The following is an 8881-nucleotide window of genomic DNA, read 5'->3' on the forward strand; positions in this document are numbered from 1 at the left end:
CCTGACCCAGATCCAACAAAACCACTTCCAGGAATGTGGCTGCCCCAAAAAATATGGAGCCCCCTGAATAGAACCAGGACAAACCGTGACAGAAATAAGGCAAAGCTCTTTAAGTGGAGAGTGGCTGAGAGTCCGCAGTGCGACTGGGCTGCATCGGAACTCTTGGGACATTGAACTGAGTGGCTGGAACAGTAAAGTGTACAGTGGTAGATGATTGGTTGGAGGTTGCTGCCTCCTGCATGAGGCAATCTAAGCTATGATTGGTTGCTGTGGGTGTAAAGGGGGAGTTTCCCTTTTTTCCCGCCTTTTTCTTCTGTGGGCTCTGTTTAACTGTTTAATTTACCTCATGATGTCCCTGTGTTGCTCTCTTGTCTGCTGTAGATATAGATGTTAAATATATTTCTTTATTTATATAAAACTACAAGATTGTGTCAGTGTCTCTGATTTCATTTGGACAATTGCTGCGCAGTTACCTGACCCAGATCCAACGAAACTACTTCCAGGAATGCGGCCGCCCCGAAAAGTATGAAGCCCCCTGAATAGAACCAGGACAGGCCGTGACAGAGTTTAAGGCGAAGCTCTTTAAGTGGGGAACAGCCGAGAGTCCGCAATGCGACTGTGGTGCATCGGAACAAACAATAACGCACATAGTCCAACATTGTCTCTTCAGGAAATTTCAAGACCCCTGGGATGATCTCATCGCAATCACAGCAGAAGGAGTTAGATGGTTAGATATCAAATGACGTTGTTCTCGACATACCACCACAACTGAGCCCCAAGTTTCTGTTGTTAGGCAAGATAGCTATTAAGTAAATGTTGCCCCAATTTACGACCTAGCTTGCTACAGTTGTTAAGTGAATCACTTAAGTGGTTGTTAAATTAGTAACAAGGTTGTAAATTGAATTCCCCACAGACTGTTTTTTTTTTAAATTTGAATTTATATCCCGCCCTTCTCCGAAGACTCAGGGCGGCTTACATTGTGTCAAGCAATAGTCGTCATCCATTTGTATATTATATACAAAGTCAACTTATTGCCCCCAACAATCTGGGTCCTCATTTTACCTCCCTTATAAAGGATGGAAGGCTGAGTCAACCTTGGGCCTGGTGGGACTTGAACCTGCAGTAATTGCAAGCAGCTGTGTTAATAACAGACAGACTTAGTCTGCTGAGCCACCAGAGGCCCTGACTGTGTTTGTCAGAAGGTTGCAAAAGGGGATCACATGACCCCAGGACACTGCAACCGTCATAACTATGAGTCAGTTGCCAAAGGTCTGAATTCTGACCATGTGAACATGGGGATGCTGCAATGGTCGTGCAAAAAATGGTCCCAGATCATGCCATTGTAATTTTGAACAATCACTAAATGAATTGTTGTAAGTCAAGGACTACCTGTATAACATCAATCGCATTGTGACTCTATGGGGGCCATATTATGGAGATTTTATCATGATTGTATCCTAACCTAATATTTTACCTCCTCTGTCCACCCATTTGATATACAAGTATTTGTTGACGTTTTATTTAAACATACATTTGTGTTTGTGTGTATAGTGTGTTTTATCTGTGTTGCATATCAGGGATCGCATGATCGCTTTAGATGCCACATGCTAAATAAATAAATAAAAATAATCAGGCAAATACCTGGATGCAGGGGAACAGAGGAACGGAGAGAACCTCACGGCAGGCGCTTACCCGTCTAATGTCGTACACGGCCGATTCTCCTCTCGCTTTGTTGCGGCATGCCAGAATGACCCGGGCGCCTCTCTGGGCCAGATCCACCGCTGTGGCCTTCCCGATCCCTGCATTTCCACCTAGGAAAGGGGCAAAGAAAAGATCCATGGAGATCGCCCAACCTTTGATGGGGATTCAGGAGCCGGGACTGCATTCCTGTGCCTGCAGTTTTTGTGGTGTTGCAAAGTGAAGCATTTCTTTGTCAGCGTTTCTCAACCTTGGCAACTTCAAGATGGGCGGACTTCAACTGCCAGAATGAAGGTCAAGGTCACCTGAGTGGTGCAGACGGGTGTGGAGCCGTCTTGGAACTGCTGAAAGGACTGTGTTGTAGAAGGCTCCACACCTTCTACATTTGCATTACTCAGGTGAGGACAGAGACAAACCTCCAGGTGGCTTTAACAGGGGTGTCAAAATCAATTTCATTCAGGGCCGCATCAGCTCGATGTCACTCATCAAGGCTCCGTTTTCAGCCCTGACAGCCTCCTGCAGCCCTCTGTCAGCTAAAACGGCGCTCGGGGGAGGCCACACATGGCTTGACTTCGTTTTTTGGTGGCCGAGGCACCAGGGGCCGGTCCTTTGCTATTTCCAGGATGGGCCCGCAGGCCACATCTAAGCACCGCGTGGTCTGGATCTGGCCCACGGGCCTTGAGTTTGACGCCCTTGCTCTAAAAGAATGCAGCTGACCAGATGCCTGCAAGGAATATATTATATCATCAGAACAGAACAGAATAACAGAGTTGTAGGAGACTTAACACCATTTCTTGCACATGGCAGTCCAGTCAGAACTGAAGAAGCTTCTGGCATGAGAAGCGAAACATCTTCAAAGAAAAACCAGAAAGTCCAGTTGCCTCTTGGGGAAAAAAAGCACTTTGCGGCATTCCTATACCTAACTTTGGAGGAGGGCAGGGAAAGGATTCACTGAGATCACCCAGCCTTTGATGGGAATTCAGGAGCTGGGACTGCATTCCTGTGCCTGCAGTTTTTGTGGTGTTGCGCAGTGAAGCGTTTGTTTGGCAGAGTTTCTCAACCTTGGCAACTTTAAGATGGGTGGACTTCAACTCCCAGAATTAAAAGAGTGCAACATCTTTAAGCTGCACAGGTAGAGAAATCCTGGCTCAGGGCATGTTTTTCACAACCGTTCCATAGCAGTCTTATATCATTTAAAAATAGCTTAAAATTATTCAGGTGTAATACAAGTAATCCTCGATTTACAACCATTCATTTAGTGACTGTTTGAAGGTACAACAGCACTGACATTTTTTTCATAGGGTTCCAATATTTCAAACACATTTAACCTGGAACTAAGGCGGAAGATCCTGAGAGTGAGAACAATTTGCCTCTGGGACCCGTTGTGGCTGCTCCACCCCTGGAGGCTTTTGAGAAGAGCCTGGGCGGCCCTTGGACTGGAGTGGTGGGAGGGAGGGTCCAGCTTGGGAACTTTAAGACTTAAGAGCTTAATAGCTGCCTGGGGGATTCTGGGGTTGAAGTCCACAAGGTTGGACAGCCCTGGTAGAGGGTCTCCTGCTGGAGCAGGAGGGTTGGACTAGAAGACCTCCAAGGTCCCTCCCGACTCTTGTTATTCTATTCGTCCTTCCGAGGCTCCCCCTGGCTGGTCCAAGCAGGCTCTCCAGCAGCCCAGCCCAGCCTTTCCCGCGGCTCTTCCGCACCGGCCTTCCTTCCTTCCTTCCTTCCTTCCTGGCCGGGGCTCCAAGGCAGCCCCGGGGACGGCTGGCATCTGCGGAGCCTCCCGGGTCAGTTCTCACCCGGTTTCTTCCCGAGGGGCTTTTTTTGGCCGGACTTTCTCGGCTGCGTCTGAAGCGCCTTTGGGGCAGGCAGGACCTGATGGGGCAGAAGCTGCGCGGACTCTGTGGGTCGCGCTGCGCTTTTGCTCCGGGATTCTGATCCTGCGCGGAGCCATCGAGGTGGGAGGAGGGTTTATGGAAGGAAGGACGAAAGAGAGGCAATGCCCCCCCCCCAGGACCCCCCCTCCACTTCCCTCCCAGCTGACCTGTGATGAGCACCGTCTTGCCCAGGGGTGAAATGCTCCCGGATTGGACGGGATCGTGCGATCCGGTAGCGATTGGTTCGGAGGACCGGTAGCAAAAATCCCTGGTTCCGCCCTCCCTGCCTCTGCTGAGCCGCACCATCTGCAGAGGTTGGTTTTTTTTACTTTTAAAAGCCAGTTTTGCTTCAGCCGAAAGAGGCCTTTAAAAGTAAAAAAAAAAGCCTTTGAGGATCCCGCCCCTCAGCTGAGATCGGCAGCCTTTAAACTTAAAAATTAAAATTAAAATTAAAGGCTACTCTGGGGATCTCACCTGAGTTCCTCATCAGCAGAACCTTAAAAAACATGTTTTCTGTAGAAAACATGTAGAAAAACTCCTTTTAAAAGAGTCTAAGCCACTTACCTGATTACTGATCGACCTCATGGCTCTGCTCACAGCCCGAAAGCCCCAGTTTCACTTTTAGCACAAGACAGAACTAAACTTAGCTAATCTATTTCACCACTGAGTGATTAATGCTGTCTGGCTGAGGAACTCTAGGAATTGAAGTCCACAATAAAATAAAATAAAATAAAATAATAAAATAAAATATTTGTGCAGCTTTCTGAGATTTGGTGTGTTTCTGTAGTGTTTCACTCTAACTACACAAACACACAAAATCTCAGAAAGCTGTATGTGGTATTTTGTGTGTGTGTGTGTGTGTGTGTCAGTTGTGTGTGTGTAAAGTGTGAAAGTTGGTTTTTGAGCTTTTTGTGGCTGTGAAGTGTGAAGTGCAGCTGCTTTTACATTGTGTGTGAGTCAGTTGTGTTGTGTTGTGTTGTGTGTGTGTAAAGTGTGAAAGTTGGTTTTTGGTACCTCTTATTGTTTTTTATACTTTGTTTATTATTTTTATTATTTATTATTGGCCACGCCCACCCAGTCATCTGACCACCAAGCCACGCCCACCAATTAAGCCACGCCCACAGAACCGGTAGGGACAATTTTTAGATTTCACCCCTGGTCTTGCCCCGCAGGCTGACCGCATTCCGGCACCAGGTGGCCGGCACCAAGTAGTAGTAGAGGAGCCCGTAGAGCCCCAGCAGCAGCGCCGCCCCCGCCGCCAGCGCCCCCGCCGCCTCCATGGCCCGATCCCCGCTGGCCCCGCAGCCCCACACCGCTTCCCTTTGTATCTCCCAGGGCCCCGTCCGGCCCAGTCCCGCCTCCCGCCCCGCCCGGGCTCGGGAGAGCCATGGCCACCCGCAACGCTTCCTTCCTCTGGCTCCCCTCCAGGCTGACAAGGGAAGGAAGGAAGGAAGAAGGAAGGGAGGGAGGGAGGGAGGGAGGGAGGGAAGGAGGAAGGAAGGAAGGAAGGAGGGAGGGAGGGAGGGAAGGAAGAGAGGGAGGGAGGGAGGGAGGGAAGGAGGAAGGAGGAGGAGGGAGGGAGGAGGAGGGAGGAAGGAAGAAGGAGGGAGGAGGAGGGAGGAAGGGGGAAGGAAGGAAGGAAGGAAGGAAGGAAGGAAGGGATGGAGGGAAGGAAGGAAGGAGGAAGGAAGGAGGAAGGAAGGAAGGATGGAAGGAAGGAGGATGGAGGGAAGGAAGGAAGGACGGAAGGAAGGAAGGAGGATGGAGGGAGGGAAGGAAGGAAGGGATGGAGGGAAAGAAGGAAGGATGGAAGGAAGGAGGATGGAGGGAAGGAAGGAAGGACGGAAGGGAGGGAGGGATGGAGGGAAGGAAGGAAGGAAGGAAGGGAGGGAGGGATGGAGGGAAGGAAGGAAGGGATGGAGGGAAGGAAGGAAGGGATGGAGTGAAAGAAGGAAGGATGGAAGGAAGGAGGATGGAGGGAGGGAAGGAAGGAAGGGATGGAGTGAAAGAAGGAAGGATGGAAGTTGGAAGGAAGGAAGGGAGGGAGGGAGGGATGGCAGGAAGGAAGGAAGGAATGGAGGGAAAGAAGGAAGGAAGGAAGTTGGAAGGAAGGAAGGAAGGAAGGAAGGAAGGAAGGGATGACAGGAAGGAAGGAAGGAAGGGATGGAGGGAAAGAAGGAAGGGAGGGAGGGAGGGATGGCGGGAAAGAAGGGATGGAGGGAAAGAAGGAAGGATGGAAGGAAGGAGGATGGAGGGAAGGAAGGAAGGAAGAGATGGAGGGAAAGGAGGAAGGAAGGAAGGAGGATGGAGGGGGGGAGGGAAGGAAGGAAGGGAAGAGGGAAAGAAGGAAGGAAGTTGGAAGGAAGGAAGGAAGGGAGGGAGGGAAAGAAGGAAGGAGGGATGGAGGGAAGGAAGGAAAGAAGGGATGGAGGGAAGGCAGGAACGAGGAGGGAGGGAAGGAAGGAAGGGAGGGAGGGAAAGAAGGAAGGAAGAAATTTGGAAGGAAGGAAGGAAGGAAGGAAGGAGGATGGAGGAAGGAAGGGATGAGGGAAAGAAGGAAGGAAGTTGGAAGGAAGGAAGTGATGGAGGGAAGGAGGAAGAGATGGAAGGAAAGAAGGAAGGAAGGAAGGAGGATGGGGGGGGGGAAGGAAGGAAGGGATGAGGGAAAGAAGGAAGGAAGGAAGTTAGAAGGAAGGAAGGAAGGAATGGAGGGAAAGAAGAAAGGATGGATGGAGGGAAGGAAGGAAGGGATGGAGGGAAGGAAGGAAGGAGGATGGAGGGAAGGAAGGAAGGAAGGGATGGAGGGAAAGAAGGAAGGAAGTTGGAAGGGAGGAAGGAAGGAAGGAAGGAGGATGGAGGGAAGGAAGGAAGGAAATGGTTGTAAGCTGGTTTGAGGGGACTTACACTTGGCCCCCAGCAGCTCTGCTGCACACTTGCCATCCCCTTGCCCCTTCCTCCGGGCCTCTCCTGGTGGTCTCCCATCCTATCCCTGAGGATGCCTTGCTTGCAAAGCCGCATGGAAAGGGAATGGGCCTCTCTCTAACCCCCAGGCTCTGCCTTCTGCTGCTGCATGTCAAGGTTCCAGAAAAACCTCTTCTGCATAAAAAACTCAGAAGCCATTGTTTTTCAGAGTTCTTTACTAGCATGAGGAAACTGGCACACGATGAGTGAAATTCCAAAACTGAATTTCCGGATTCTTTTCCCAGTTATACAAACCCCAAGAGTCCCACCCCCCTGACCCCTTTGATGGTCACATGGTCCCACGTTCTCCCAGTTCATTCGAATATCTTCTTGCCACTCTTCCTGCAGATGTGAACACCATCCGACCTTGACCGCTTGAAGAATGTTACCATACCCCTCAACCCCCCTTCTTTCCCTCAGGGGAAAAATGTGGCAGCATCTGGAACCCTAAAGTCTAATATGGTTTCCAGGCCTGACACTGCATGCCTGTCCCTTGGCCCTGTGCCCAGCTCCTAAGGCAGCCCCTCCCTTGAGAAAGGTGCACCATATTCGAGGGGCGCCCAATCTTGTCGATCAGAAAGTCTGGGTAGTGAACATGGCAGTGCCTGCAGACCACCAAAGAGGAGAGAAGGAACTGGAGAAGATCACAAAATGCACAAACATCTGCAAATGGAAAGCAAAGTTTGCACCAACAGCAATAGGCGCCTCGGGTGCAGTCCCAAAACATCTGGCGCATCACTTGAACACTCTCTGCATTAACAAATTCACCACCCAGTGACCCCTCTTTCAAACCAGCGGTCCCCTCTGTCCATAATCTTGCCCTGATGGGTTTGTTCTTCTATGCTGTGCCATGTGTTTGTGAAGTGGTTGTTTTGTTTCTCCAATGTACGGATCTGTACAGGTCTCACTGCTTTGTACTGCATATATCACATTGCTCAGTTTGTGACCGGGCATTTTCTCCTTGGAGTGGACAAGCTTCTGCCTTAGTGTATTTTTGGCTTTAAAGTGTGTAGGTATGTTGTGTTGGTTGAAAATCGTCCTGAGCTTCTCAGATATTCCTGCAACGTACGGAATGACAGTGTTGCTTCACTTATTGTTCTCTTTGTTGTCTGTTATGGAGTTGCTCCTGCTCAGTCCTTTTTTGGATTTGATGAAGGCCTAGTTGGGATAGCCATAGGTTCTGAGGACTTCCTTGTTGTATTTTAGTTCTTTTTTCTTTTCCCTCTTTGCTGGTAGGCAAACTTTCAGCCCACTGGGGCAGGGTTCTGATCACTTCTGTTTTGTACTCCAGTGGGTGTGAGAATCAAAATGTAAATACTGATCTCTCTCTCTGTGTGTGTGTGTGGGGGGTTTCTGTAAACTTTAGTATTGAGGCTTCTGTCTTCCTACTGCACTGTCAGCCTCCACTCCAATCCTCACATATTTTTGTACAATTTATATTCAGTAGTTAGAATGTAATGGGTTCTTTCTGTAATGTAAAATAGTTTAAGGATGTAAGATGTATCACTGCCCTATACAGGGTAAGGGAAGAGGGCCCTTTAAGAGTGTTGTCTGACATAACAGAAGGGGAGGGGTGATTAACGGTTGAATCCGCAAGAATGTTAGAGCGGGCTTTTTCAACAGAGACTGCATTCCTGAGATGATTAACAGCTAGAGACCAAGCGGAAGAAGATTACCACGGGGCGGAGAAGGAGCTGGCATTGGACCAGACCAGCCTGACCTCCTGAGGAGAGGAGGGACAAATGGGGGGATATGGAATGTTAGCCATATTTTGTCTCAGATCCAACTTTATACTGCTGCAGTCCAGATATATCTAGTAAAAGTACTTTTCTTTATTTGCAAATGAAATCAAGGTGTATTCTTTCCTAGATATAATCAGAGGCAGCCTGACATGCACAGTCCAGGAAATCCAGCATGTTTTCCTTGACATCTTCCTGAGTGAACTTAATGTACCTGCCCATAGAATTGATGTGTTTGTTGAAGGCTTCCAATTCCTGTGTCTTAATCTTGACCCAGGTATTGTCCAAAAAGCTATACCACTGGGTATACACATACCAGTAGGGGTATGGGGGGTATCCTTAGCATTATTCCCTCAAGGCTCAGACTGGGAGAGGCTGAATCCCCTTCGACAGGGGGGCTCCTGTGACAGAATGAAATGGGCCAGATGCCCAGGAAGGAGGGAGGGAGGGAGGGGTGCATTCTAGAGGAGGAAGAGGCAACATAGCATAGATATTATATGTGGGAGAAAGAGGCTCAGGCTGGCTCCTCCTTATAATATGCAGCTAATATGCATCTTGTACATAGTAAACTGCTTCGATCTGGCAAGATTCTGTCTCTAGGTATTGAAC

The sequence above is a fragment of the Ahaetulla prasina genome, chromosome 1, assembly GCF_028640845.1.
Source record: "Ahaetulla prasina isolate Xishuangbanna chromosome 1, ASM2864084v1, whole genome shotgun sequence".
In the NCBI taxonomy this organism is placed as follows: domain Eukaryota; kingdom Metazoa; phylum Chordata; class Lepidosauria; order Squamata; family Colubridae; genus Ahaetulla; species Ahaetulla prasina.